This window comes from Lygodium microphyllum, chromosome 14 (assembly GCF_053477565.2).
Source record: "Lygodium microphyllum isolate KBCC chromosome 14, Lygodium_microphyllum_v1.1.10, whole genome shotgun sequence".
In the NCBI taxonomy this organism is placed as follows: Eukaryota; Viridiplantae; Streptophyta; class Polypodiopsida; order Schizaeales; family Lygodiaceae; genus Lygodium; species Lygodium microphyllum.
The window spans coordinates 95300707-95315295 of record NC_141148.1 but is presented as its reverse complement, the minus strand read 5'-3'; the positions used below and the strand labels follow the sequence as shown (position 1 = coordinate 95315295).

At 40.3% G+C, this 14589-nt stretch overlaps 1 protein-coding gene across 3 annotated transcripts in view; it reads left to right on the top strand.

Moving 5' to 3' along the window:
- LOC148025873 (uncharacterized) overlaps nucleotides 1-14589 on the top strand; it is a 111041-nt gene that overhangs the window by 61244 nt on the left and 35208 nt on the right. The gene's annotated exons all lie outside the window — the stretch shown is intronic.

Sequence of the window (14589 nt, the reverse complement as noted above, 5' to 3'; positions counted from 1 at the left end):
TGAAATATGGAATATATGCTTATGACAGTAAATGGGTGTTTGAAGCTTTGGATGGTCATTGCCTTGAAGTACCTCCTGTCTACCTGAGTGATTACTCGAAGTCACTAAATGTGTAATTAACTGGAGGCATAGCGCAGTACATACTAAACTGTGAACTGTCAGGGCCATGAGAGCTTGTTTCATTAAGAAGTAGGCTGTCCATTCAGGGCACTATTATATGCCATTGTAACACATCTGACTACCTTTGCATTGACAAATTGGTTGAGCAAGGCTAGTTAAATGGGACCCCCCTCTAGCACAAAGCAATTCATTAGTCAAGCATATTAGAGTCTGACGGAGACATTGGAGCTTTGAATAGCCCATGCATTTCGGTTTCCAGCCTTGCATTTCAGTTTCTTAGAGTGTCTCAGCCTGTTCACGCTGCCAAACAGTGATCTAGTTATTTTCAATTTCAGTTTGTGCCACTTACGGCTGTGTTCATGCTGGGGCAGGTTGGTTTGACCAAGCGGCAGCATTTGTGACTGGTCTGCAGTCAGTCGGCCCATTTTGGGGCTGATCCAGTGCCCTCACTGAAGCCTTGGGTTGCATGCAGAGACTGATCAGTCCATCTTGTATTCATCACTCATTTTCAGATTAGTGCAGTCTGTTCCTTCCTTTCTTTGTACTCATTTCAGTCTCTCGGTTCACTTCTCTCTTTGTGTTTGTGTTTCTCTTCTATTGTGCATTCTCACATGGTGTGGTCGCCAAAGGAGAAGACTAGGAGCACCTATGAAGAGGAGGCCATAATTTTCTTGCTATGATTTTGCATATCTTTATGTTTTCTAGGGACGATTGCTCCAAATTGCTGGTGACAATTATTCCCATCAAGGCGATCACAAGCTTTTTGGTGCTGTTCGCAACTCATTTAGTGATTCTGGAGCATCTATAGGCCATTTCCATCTCAATGCAATAGTTAGCTGATTTCTCCTCCATCTAGGCACCCCAGCAACAAAACACAGCATAATTCTTTGTGTGTTTGTGTAGATACTTTGAAGGATAGATGGAGAAGCAGTTTGATTGGTTTGATGATTCTAATGAGGAATGACAAAGCTCTGAAGACCGATGTTCTTGACTGGCAGTTCATTGCGAAGGCTGACTTGATCAAGAAGATCGCAATGATCGATGCGAAGAAGAATGGAGATTAGGTCATCACTCAAATAGAGATTGGCAATTAGACTGTTCTAGAAGATAGGAGCATACATGACAGCTCTTTGGGATAGGCTCAACTCTCAAGTTTGTTCTTTGCTCTTTGTGAGCTGCCATGATTCAATCCTTGTTTGTGCTAGAAGAATCCTCTCTACAATGGGGTTTGGACAAGGCTTTCTTCTTTTGTACTAGGTCCAGACCTTTGCCCATCGCATCACTCTTGAGAAGAAACACCGAATGCTTTCTGTTGATGATTCCTTGAACATGAAGAATTGTATCAACGAAATGGATGACAAATGGGATGAGCTTGCATCCCTCAGTAAGAAGATTCATCTACAGATATGGTTTTGATTCTTTCGATACACCTTTCATCTCCAAGATATGATGTTTTTTGTACCAGTCTTCTTCATTGTAGGATTTCGGAAACAATTACTTGGAGGAGCTTGTACGGATGATTTTAGAGCATGATCTAGATACAAGGAGATTGGAACTAGTGGAGCTAGATCCGCTAGTCGCACTTTTGTAGTTGGGCTATCTTGGGGAGGGAGCAACAAGAAGGAGAAGAAATCCAAGAACAAGGAGCATAAGGAGAAGAAGGATGAAGAGTTCGAAGGAAAGACCAAGTGCCCACATTATGGGAAAGACACACTCCCTGAAGACAAATATTGGGAGGAACACCCTAGTTGAATCATGGAGCTAAGGATGGTGCCAAAGATTCAAAGGCTACATCGGCCATGAAGCTAGAATTTTTCTTTGCTCATCTCTTTGAGGTTCAAGACATTGCTCTTACTTCTTCCTCATTGGAGAAGCCTTGTCTTGTGAAGAATATATGACATATTGTTGTGATTGGATTGAGGACCTCCATTTGAGAGGGGACAATGCCATTGTTGGTGACAACTCATTGGTGCCGGTTTGAGGAGTGAGGAAGATTCTTCAGCCGAAGTTCCTTATGTTTTTGATTTAGGTTTTAACCTTCTTTTTTTTCATGGCTTGACATAGCTAGGGATCCGTGTGGTCTTCGCCCAAAAGGAAGTTATTGTGGAGGGTGAGACTAGAGATGTGTTATGTTCAGATATTTAGGATGGTGGGCTCTATACGCTCACAACCCTTGTAGTGAAGTCTTCTTTGACCTTGGAGCTACTTCGGCATGCCCGTTATGGGCACTTGAATTTCAATTCCATCAGACAGGCATTGAGGAAGGGACTTGTTTAGGGTCTTCTAGATTTCCCTTCCATTATTACTTTGTGCTCTAGCTATTTGAGGGGCAAACATCATTGCGAACCTTTTCCAAAGGTAGCTTCTAGATAGGCTTCTAATTAGAGTTGGTGCATACTAACATATGGGGAGCTATGAGAATCACCTCTTTAGAGAAGGCCAAATGCCTAATGCTCGTGGTTGATGATTTTTTGAGGTACATGTGGCGCTATTTTTTGAAGTACAAATCTGAGGCATTTTCCAATTTCCATGAGTGGAAAGTGTTTGTTGAGGAACAAATAGCCTTTAAGGTTTGCGAAGTTGAGTGGAACTTGGATGCGAGTTTCGTTCCAAGGAGTTTCTCATATGAATACACCATTGAAGATGGAGATTTCTCATATGAATAGGCAATCGAAGAATGGTGTTATGGAGTGACAGAATCAGACCATGTTGGAGATGGCCCGTCCAATGCTAGAGCATCAAGAACTTTCTCGTACCCTATGGGCGAAGGCAGTTCTGTCAGAGTGCAATGAATGCAGAAGTGTATGACCAGATTGAAAGAAAATGGGAGAGGATAGGCAGAGAGAAAAAGACAGTAGAACACAGAAATCAGCAGTGAATGAATGCTGAAATGAGGAAGATAGATATGTACAACGGGCTGTCGAGTGTATCTTTGCCAGATTCTCTCTCTTCACTGGGAAAGGCAAGTGAGAATGACGGGGTCAGGCCAGCAAATAAATAGGCCAAAAAATAGGGGAAAAATGACCAGGTCAGCCACTTAAAACTGACCAACTGCTGCATAAAAACAGTCGCAGCAATAAAATAATCATAAAAACTGCTGCACACATGTAGCATCCTATGCAGCTTGTATGGCTTGTCGAACTGCTCAGAATTACTGGAAATGACTTGTGACTGCATGGAAGTGTCCAACCTGATCCAAAAAATGCGTAAATATGCACTAATTATACAAAAGTACATTGCCTGTGCTCGTGCAGGGGATGACTGAAACTCTTAGCACCCCCTCTTAGATCCTAGACACGGCATAAGGATCAGGGACTTGGAGTGCTATTGAAGAATGGCTTGAGGAAAAGCCTTTGTAAAACAAATCTGCCAAGTTATCCTTGGTCTTGCAATACACCATATCAATAGTCTCATCCAAGATCTTCTCCCGAAGGAAATGGTATTGTATCTCAATGTGCGTGGACCTAGTATGGAATACAATATTTTGTGCCAAAGCAATGCAACTCTCATTGTCACAAGGAAATATAGTGGGACCTATTTGAGGACAACCAAGCCCTCTTAACAATCTCTAAAGCCACACTATCTCACATGTGGTAGAAGATGCCACTCTACCTTTGTAGATGATAGGGCAACTGTGGGCTGCTTCTTACTCCTCTAAGAGATAGCATTTATATCCGAATTGAAGCAATAACTTGTTGTTGGCTACCAGTGGTTAACATCTTCTGCCTAGTTTGAATTTGTCCAACCTTGTAGAACAAAGGCTGAATCTATTGTACTTGTTGGATAATAAATACCTAGATTCAGGGTTCCCCTCAAGAACTAGAGAATTCTCACTGCACCCTTCCAATGAACTAGCTTGGGTTCACTCATGAATCTTGCAAACCAACCTATAGGAAAACACAAATCAATGCGAGTATTGAAAAGCCATATCAACTCCATGTAGTAGCATCTTGGTGAATTGCATGGATTGTTGCCTTCAAGTTCAAATCCATTGAAGTAGAAATAGCTTGATAACCCTCCACCTCAAATGTGGTAAAAAGCTCTTGCTTGTATTGTTGTTGGGAGATGAAAAATCCCCTCGGAGTTTGCCAAATATCATGATCTAGAAAGAAGTAAAAAAAAACCTATATCTGTCATCTCAAAAATCTCAAAGGGAAGCCCTTACCCACAACCCCATGTGGTTAGGATGAAAGCACAAGTTAGTCCGTTTATTGATGAAGATTAGCTTGTAGATGACTATAGAAACTAATTGTTGATGATGAGGCGTATCCATGGAGGTAGTTGACTTATTAGGAACTAAAGATGTTGCTAGAAGTACAACAGGTTGTAGGGACCAGACGTACAACAACTTATAGATGATCAATGTGTTGGGAATAAAGGCTTACCGTGTCTTTTTTACCGTATTTGAGTGTGAACACACCCTTACACTTTGTACTTTATATATATTCAAAACCTAAAATGTGGTACACAAGTCTTTGGTACCAAACATTGTGTTGTGCTCACTCTTCTTACTCTACTGCTCTCAACTCCCTTCACTCTTAGCTCAGCTCACGCACAACCTCTGCAACAAACTGGTATCAGAGCACATAGACTGTGCACGTTTTTCGAAGCCAGTGATGATTGTCAGGCCATGTGACACGTGAGCAAGAGCTTCAAGCACTAGTCGTTAGTGTTCGGTAGGTGCAAGAGAGGTATTCGCACAGGTGATAGGTTGGAGTGACCAGCCTCAACATGATTTGCACTCGACCTGCGCAAACGTAACCAGGCTTGTGTGTAGGCAAGCGCCAAACGGGACAGACGTGCTGCAACCTGACGAAACAGGTAGATTGGGTAATCAACGCTGACGTGATGTGTTGAAGGCACACGCGGGCAGGTGAGCTAACGGTACACGTGGGCATGCGGAGTTGACGACACTTGGACAAGTCAACAGGTCGAGTCTGAGATTCGATAGACGTCTTCTTTTTCGTCAAATTTTTGTGAAATTCCTGAAATTTTTCATTTTCCCCTTTGCCGGGCGTTCATATGCACAAGCACAATGTGCAAATTTGACCCAGAAATTTGGGCCTTTTCTCGTATTTGGGGATTTTAATGCAAAAGTGGACAATGTGACTTAGAAATTGTAAAATTAGTGCACAAATGCCCGTAAAATTTTGGGGCTTTTCACATTTTAGTGAAATTTCTTCAATTTTAGTGAAATTTGTGCACACCAGATGCGAAAAATTTGGGGATTTTGCAGAATTTCATCAATTTGTGCAACAATTGCTTGAAAAGATTATCCTAGAAAAAATTTGGGGTTTTTGACCCAAATTGCAAATTTGTGCTCAGGAATGCCTTTGGAGCAGAAATTGCAGTGAAATTTTGGGGATTTCACATGTAACTGTTGGCTTGGTCTCTAATTGTGTTAGAAATTGCTTGAGGAGTGCAAACGACATTTCAATTCTGAAAATTCATTTACAGATCTGAAAATTTCTGCAATCTTGAGATTTTTCATTGCTGGTTGGTACTCTTGTGCACTCTGGTCACTTGTGTCATATTTGGGCTTGCCTTTGGTGATTGGTTAGTCAATTTGGGGCTGCAAATTATGGCTGGAAATAGTGACAACAGTAATCTTTTGCACATTAAGAAGCTTGAGGGGGCCCATAATTTTGCAATTTGGCATAAACAATGCTACAAGGTCTTGGTGCTGAAGAAACGTGTAAAGCCCATCAAAACAAAGGGAATCAAACTAGCAGACATGGAACGAGACGAGTGGATGACTTGGATGAGCTTGCTCGCTCTACCATTGAGCTCTCAGTGTCAGACAACTTGCTCTTCAACATTGAGGAGCTGAATTCAGCATATGCAATGTGGCAAAGGCTTGAATAATTGTATGCTCAGAAAAGTTCAGCTAGCAAGGTTTATTGGTTGAAAAAATCTGATGGACTTTCGCATGAAAGAGGATACAACTATGTTTGTACATTTGAATGAGTTTAACTCAATTTTCAGTCAGCTGATTGCTTTGGATTTTCATATTGATGAAGAGTTCAAAGCTACCTTCTTGCTATGCACTCTATCTAAAAGTTGGGATACTTTCAGGACAGCTTTGAGTAATTCGAATGCTCAGCTGTTATACTCTGATGTGGATAGTTCTTTGGTGATGGAAGAACTCAATAGGCAAAATAACTCAACAAACAAGTCTTCAAATGCATTACACACTAGAGACAGATTTCAGCATAAGAGCAGTTTTGAAAACAGAGCACACAGTAAATCTTGTGGAAAGAATGTGGAGTGCCATCATTGTGGCAAAAAGTGACGCTACAAAAGGGATTGCTTTCAGCTGAAGAAAGAGAAGGGCAGAAACAAAAACAATGAAGCCAACAAGGTTGAAAATAAGGACAGTGAGCTTGTCAAAAAGAGCAATGTGAAAATAAAATAGGTTAATGTAGTCACTCATGATAATGACAGTGATGGTTATGTACTTCTAGCTTCTTCTTTGGATGCACATGCATTGATTGCAGATTTTGAGGATGATATTCACGCTTGGATACTTGATTCAAGTGCTTCCTTTCATGTCACACTACATCATGAGTGGTTCTTTGACTACAGTGGTGCTGTATGTGGTGTTGTTCACTTGGGGGACAACTATGCATGTAAAATTGCAGGCATTGGTAGTGTGAAACTAGAATTTCAGCATGGCATGTTTGTTTTGCATAATGTGAGACATGTACCTCAGCTTAAGAAGAGTTTGATAAGCACAGGGCAACTAGATGATGAAGGCTATCACACCATCTTTGGGGATAGTAAATAGAAAATATGTAAGGGCTCCCGCATTGTTGCTAAGGGGTCCAAAAGTGATACTTTGTATCCTTTGCATGTATCTAGTGTGCATGACAATGTTGTTGCTATAACTGAGTAGCCAATTGTTTCTTTGTGGCATAGCTGGTTGGGACACATGAGTCAATCTAGAATGAAACTGCTTTCTCGTTTGGGTTATTTACTGTCTTTGAGGTCTGCTAATTTTGAAGTATAATCATGTATTTATGGTAAACATGTTCAAACGTCACACAAAAAATCTTTCTCTAAAGTCTTCACCCTTAGAGTTAGTATATTCAGATATATGTTAAATGCCAGGATTATCTCTAGGGGGAAAGAAGTATTTCATTAGCTTTGTTGATGATGCAAAGTTTGGGTTTATCCAATCTGTCGCAAAGATGAGGCCTTGGATAAATTTTAAAAATTCGTGGCACTTGCTGAAAATCAAACCAGCAAGACGTTAAAATACTCTCTCTTTGACAATGGTGGGGAATATGTGTCCAAAGCCTTTCAAGACTTTTGTGACAGCGAAGGGATTAAAAGGAAGCTTACTGCTCCTCATAATCCACCCCAAAGTGGTGTTGTAGAGCGTATGAATTGGACCATTCAAGACAAGGTCTGTACAATGCTGTCGCATGCTGCTTTATCCCATGGTGTTATGACAGCCATACACTTGATTAATCGGTCACCAAATAGGTCTTTTGGGGGGGGGGGAGTTTCCCAAGAAGTATGGTCGGGCAAGCCACCTTCGTATGCACACTTGGAAGTGTTTGGCTGCGAGGCATTTGTACACATATGCAAGTAAGAATGCAACAAACTTGAGCCAAAGTTTTACAAATGTATTTTCCTAGGATATGGTGATGAAGGTGAAATGGGGTATAGATTATGGGATCCCAAGAAAAGAAAAGTAGTACGTAACAATGATGTCATCTTTCGGGAAGATAGCATGCACAAACAGCCCGAAAAAACAGAGGAGGTCTGAAGGGTTGTATTCCAGGAGGATGTACCAATAGGACAACAAAGAATGCTGGTTAGACAGCAGCAAATATATGCTGAAAATGACCTTGAAAATGCAGGGAATAATGCTGTAGATGATCAATAGGATCTTGCCCATGATGTCCCAGAAATTCAGCAAGAACATGTGCACCTGGAACAACTTGAACCAGTTATACAGCAAGCTGTACCTACAAAACAACAAGTTGTTAATGCAGATTTATAGGATGAACAACGAGCAAATATTGACCATTGGGTCCGTAGTTTGACTAGAGTGCAAAAACAGCCAAATAGATCTGTTTCTGGAGTAAACTATGTGGTTGATTATGTCATGGAGGGTTGTCTTCGTACGTAGTACGGATTGATCCATACGGTACGATCCGTACGGTATGGTGTCAGAGCATGTAGGGTTGAAGGTCAACCACAGGGATTTGAGAGAGACGAATGTATGATGGTTCAAGAGCTTGAACTCTGGAGTTGGTAGAAATAAAAGAAGGGTTGAAGGTTTCAAGCCAAGTTCTTAAGGATGTTAATAGAGTTTCCAATTGCATGTACTTAGCAAAGATCACAACAGTATTGCCTCTTAAGATCTATTCAAACCAAGTTTGTTTTATTGATTGTAAGAGCAATCACAAGATATGTGTTCAAGTACAATATGCTATCATGTAACATAAACAACTCTACATCCCATCAATCATACATGATGCCAAAGTATGAATCAACTTTGCATGATTACTTTCAATATAGACTGATAGAGACAAAAGACTAAGACTCAATTACAAGGCTTGTAGAGCAAAAGAGACTTGCTTTAAGAAAGCCTCAAATAGAGCTCCTGATAAAGTTAGGTTATTACAGTCAAGAATAAAGAGAAAAAGCTCCTCTTAATCCAACTCAAAGCATTTACAAATGGTCTATAAACATTGCCCTGCCATAGGGGCACATAAGACTTGCATATCTTGACAAGATGTCTTCTGAAGAGCAAGAAATGAATCAAAAGATCATTGCTGTAGTTAGTTTTCTGATTATGGTTGAAGATATCAGCTCAAATCAGCTCAAATATCTTCCGAGATTCACCTCTGATGATAACATAAACTTCCCCTAACACGGAGTGCGTAGATCAGCCAAATGCAAGTGTCTATCATACTGTATGAAACAGTAGGGATGAAAAAGGACTTGTTGACCACAAAATCACTGTGTGAGCTGCTTGTTTCAGCCCATATAGATGGCATCAATCTTCCAAGAGGACACTTTGATGACGTACAAAAGCAGCCCTATATTCAAGAGCATGTAACAAGCAATAGATAGCTTGCAAGAAGCATGCAGAAGTAGGAGAAAAGAAGGAAATCTTGTTGCCCTTGTCTGCCCTATTATTGGTTACCTATTTCAGCCCAAGCATGTACATAGAGCAATCAAGATACTCTCTTGATACCCCTTCCACAATGCTTATGCAATGCCAACTTGCATCAAGCATATCAATGTTAAGTAAGACCAATGACTGATCATGAATCTTCAAGAAGAGGAAGATATGTACTGCCTCCTATTCTTTGTTTGGGCTGCCTATTTCAGCCCACTTTCATCACATAATCAAGACAAGAAGATTTCTTGATATTCCTCTCTTCAAGCTTCTACAATGGCCCTTGATGTGTTAATGCAAGAAGATGAGCTTCAGCCCTTCAGATTACAGGTTTGGACAGCCAATAGCAGTCCTCATTCAACTCTTGAGTTACTGAAGAGAGTACATTTGATGCCTCTCTTGGCATGGAAGATCGGACTCAGCATATAGAAGAATACACAAATCAAGAATAAACTTTCCTCAAGAACCCTCAGAGAGAGCCCCCTCTTCATAGAGATTTACCTTATTTTTCACAGCCAAGAGTGGCCTTCCATTTTCGTCAATGCATGGGAAGAGAGGTACTTACAGTTCAAGTAGAGTCTTCTGAAGTTGCTTGTGGTTGCATGGCTTGAGCTTCCCCTTTGTGTGGTGGCTTGGACACCTCTCTTCCTCCTCCATCCATGGCGCCAGGATCTGCCCGCAAATTGCGGCGAAAAAAACGGCTAGTTCCTCCTCTTTAATAAGCTCAATACTCAATAGTTTTAAAGTTTCTTAAGTCATGCTAAGTCATTTATACAATGTCATGTGTGCACTAAGTTGACCAAATACACTTTGTAGAATTATATGAAGCCTGAGAGTGTGGTTTTTCCATTTGAGCTTAGTGAGAGAGAAGCTTATAAGGTAGATTCAAAGGCCTAGAGTTCCAACAACCCAGTCTTACATCATGTTTAATGCTTGGTGATTTACATGACTTGTTACAACTTGTGGTCAAAGAAGCAAAGTTGGGTGGGTTTTAACTTCAAGGCAGTCATGACATTGTCTTTATTTAAGGTGGGAACTTTTGACTTAAGGTAGGAAACCAAAGGGTGGAACGTTATGTTGGAATGGAAATAGAAGTGAAGATCAAGAGTAATTGAAGTAGGAAGAACAACTTATTTTGTGAACTCTCTAGAAAGTTCTAGAGTGGTTAAGAAACAACAGAAAGTGTGATTTTTCATCCATGGGCAAACATTCCCATGACAACGGTATGGTACGTATCCGTACGATTTAATACGAAAAAATAAGCACTTTTTGGCTACTCTCCTTGAAGCCTACAACTTTCTTTTTTTCAGTTCTCCTTTCTTTCTTTTTTTTTCTTTCTTTCTTATTTTTCTCCCCTAAGCCTCTCTCTCTCTCTCTCTCTCTCAAGCTTCTCACACCCTCTTTTTCTCTCAAGGCTCTCCTCTCTCTCTCTCTCTCTCTCAACCTTCTCTCTCTCTCTCTCAACCTTCTCTCTCTCTCTCTCTCTCTAGCCTCTTTCTCTCTCTCAATCATAGTTGCACTAGTACCACGTACGAAAGGTTTCATACTATACCATACTTTAGGTACCGTACCTTATGTATTAGTACCATAAGGTACCAACTTAATGGATATATATTTCCCATTCAAACTGCACTTTGGGACGAGCTAAATGCTCCTTATATTTAATATGATTCTCCCATGAGATTAGGTTATTTAAGATTCAAACAATTTCTCTCATCCTTCTCTCTCAAGTCCACACTTCTCTTATTTGTATGATCATGCATGTATGATGTATCCAGTTCCATCTATGTAGTTATAAGTTATAGGTAGTAGTAGCGCATATTGCGCATGCAACATTAGGTTTTGACATGTTACCCTCAAGTACTTATCTTATATACTCTAATAGCATTGCTATTTAGACTTGAAATATCTATTCTATTATCTTTAGTTCAAAATAATCAAGTTATTTTTTTTCATAGTAATATCGTACCGTACCTTATAAAATCGCATGGTACCATTTAGTACCGTATTTTATCGTACCGTACCGTATCGTACCTTTCGTACTTGACAACTATGATGTCATGTTAACAGATTGTGGTGAACCCACATGCTTCTAGGAAGCAATGGATAGACAGGATAGTAAGAAATGGCAAAAAGCAATGCTATCAGAAATGGAATCTCTTATGAAGAATGGCACTTGGGATTTGGTAAATTTGCCAAAAGGACAAAAAGTGCTACCTTGCAAATGGGTTTACAAAATGAAAGTCACTTCAGGTTCTTTTTGCTGAAGTACAAGGTACGCTTGGTTGATAAAGGATACAAGCAAGAACATGGAATTGATTTTGATGAAATACTTTCTCATGTAGTCAAAATGACTACTTTGCGAACCATCTTGGGCTTGGTTGCATCTGAGGACATGAAACTCATACAGATGGATGTAAAAACCGTCTTCTTACATGGTGATTTGCATGAGGAAATCTATATGCAGCAGCCTGACGGTTTTGTTGCAAAGGGAAAAGAACACATGGTATATAAACTCAACAAAAGTCTGTATGGGCTGAAACAAGCACCACGCAAATGGTATTACAAATTTGATACATTCATGCAATCTTAGGGATTTCATCGTTCTCAAGTTGATCATTGCTTATATACCAAGAAGGCAGTAGATGGCAGTCTTATTCTCTTGGTATTGTATGTGGATGACATGCTAATTGCAGGCAAGGATGCTCGTGCCTTGGACTCCTTGAAGCAAAGTCTACACAATAGCTTTGATATGGAAGATCTTGGTTAGGCAAATCATATTCTTGGCATGCATATACTCAGAGATAGATAAAAGCGTCTTCTTTATCTGTCACAGCAGGAGTATATTATGAAAGTTTTGCAACACTTCAATATGGAGGGGGGGGGGGGGAAGCTATTAGTGTACCGTTGCCTCCATATGTGAAACTTAGTGTAGACGATAGCCCTACATTAGATGATGGTAAGGCTGAAATGGCCAAGATACCTTATGCTTCAACTGTTGGTAGCTTGATGTATGTTATGGTTGCTACACGTCTTGACATTGCATTTGCGGTGGGAGTGGTTAGCAGATACATGGTATATCTTGGCAAAAAGCATTGGGAAGCAGTGAAGGGTATCATAAGATACCTTAAGGGCACTAAGGATTTGTGTATCTGCTTTGGTAAGCAGAAGTTATCTGTTATTGGTTTCACGGATGTTGACTATGCTGGCCATCTTGACTGCAAAAAGTCTACTTCAAGATATGTGTTTATGTTCATAGGAGGAGCAATCTCTTGGATATCTAGGCTGCAAAAGTGTGTTGCATTGTCTACTACAGAGGCAGAATATGTGGCTGCCACAGAGGCATGCAAAGAGGCTTTATGGCTTTCAGGCCTTGTGAGAGAGCTTGGGATTACGGAGGTTCCTATCCTCCACTGTGACAGTCAGAGTGCTATCATGCTAGTACGGAATCCTGTCTTTCACACAAAGACAAAGCACATATAGGTGAAGTATCACTTTATCAGGGATGTACTTGACAGCAAAGGTATTGAGCTTGTCAAGGTACATACAGATGATAATCCTACAGACCTTCTCACAAAAGGTCTTCCAGCCAAGCAGTTTGCTCATTGCTGCTAGATAATGGGGGTTAGATAGTATATGTGTCTTTCAGCTTTGTACATACATACACTTAGCTGATTCTTTTCTCTACCTTCAAGCACGTTGCCTTTAGGTGGGAGCTTGTTGGGAATAGACTTGTGGTGCATTTTTTACCGTGTTCGGGTGTGAACACACCCTTACACTTTATACTCTATATATATTCAAAACCTAAAATGTGATACACAAGTCTTTTGTACCAAACATCAAGTGTCGTGCTCACTCTTCTCACTCTACTGCTCTCAACTCCCTTCACTCTCAACTCAGCTCGCGCACAACCTCCGCAATACAATGTATCCAAGGAGTCACAATAGAATCCGGGAGGTATAGTGAGCGAACATGATACAACACACTCAGGGAGGTGGTTTAGGAACTACATCAAGTATTGCTAAGGAAAAATCGTCACATTAGGAAAGTGGATGGTTTTGGTGGAATATTAATTGTTGAATCACAGGGTCTAGACTCTAGATTGATGGGTGTTACCACCTTTTCCTCAGACATCTTCCCATCCTAAGGGTTTTGTCACCTTTTCTTGGAGTGCAGCTTGTTATGACATGGAATTGCTTCCTTTTCTTTTGTAAAAGTTTTATTTTTTTTTCTTTTCCATTTTACTGGGAGCATTTCCATAATTTCTTAAAGAACATGTTGTTATGGTAGGGATCAAAGTCTTTTTCTCCCATAACATGTTTTAAAAAATTACTTTTATTTCTTTTCAACAAGGTTGTAGTATCCTTGGTCAAAGCCGTTTCCGTCTTGTTTGGAAGATTGAAGGTGAAGGAAGTGTAACAATGGTAGGCATTGAAAATGAAGGAACAAAAGAATTGTACAACACTATCAAAATGAGCATGATGGCTATCATTAGCTTGGTGTTGGTATGGAAAAGGAAACTTCATTGAACCAAATGATATTTTGTGGAGATGTTTGGTGGGTTTTGCTAGGAGAAAATGTGTTGCAAAAATGATATATTTCCATCAGCCAGGTGTAAGAGACATGGAGCACCCTGTAACAACATTCATAATCTCATTTGGAGCTGTCATTGGGGTAAGAGGTGGGTAATATGAAAATCCCCAAAAGAGGTGTTCTTTTGTTGCACGAGAGGGCAGTAATTTGCACAAAGGTGAGGCTATGGTGGAGGATTGTGGATCAAATTTGTCACTATACTGGTGCACGTTTCATTGTTTTCTTTGAGTCACCGGTTTTCTGTAGTTATCTTTATCAACAAGCAAAAGTCCTTCCCCAATGATCACTACGGCAATTTTTGAATCAAATTGCTCCAGGTCTTTTCTCCTCTTCCCTGTGGCCTTGCGATGCCTGGTGGGACACTGTTTTGCTGAGAAAATCAAGAGATTGACTTTGTTCTTCTTAGATTTCATAGTATTGGCCCTACTACCCTACTTAATGATTGGGCTGCACAGTGAGAATGCAAATTTCCTAACACAAAATTAGGCAGACACTTTTGACTATTTGCCAGATTTTCTTTTGGCTGGTCAGAGTTCTCTTGCTTTTTGAAATAGACAACATTTTGGGCCTCGCCCACTATGGATAGCACACACCCCTGCCAATTTCAGGTGTCCACTGTTTCAGCCTCTCTCTTTTTTTCTTGGTTTGTTACAAGAATTACTATATGAGTGTACTTCATTTGGTGAACGTATAGTTCCTTACTCAAGTGCTTTCCTAATGTTTAGCATCACCCTCCT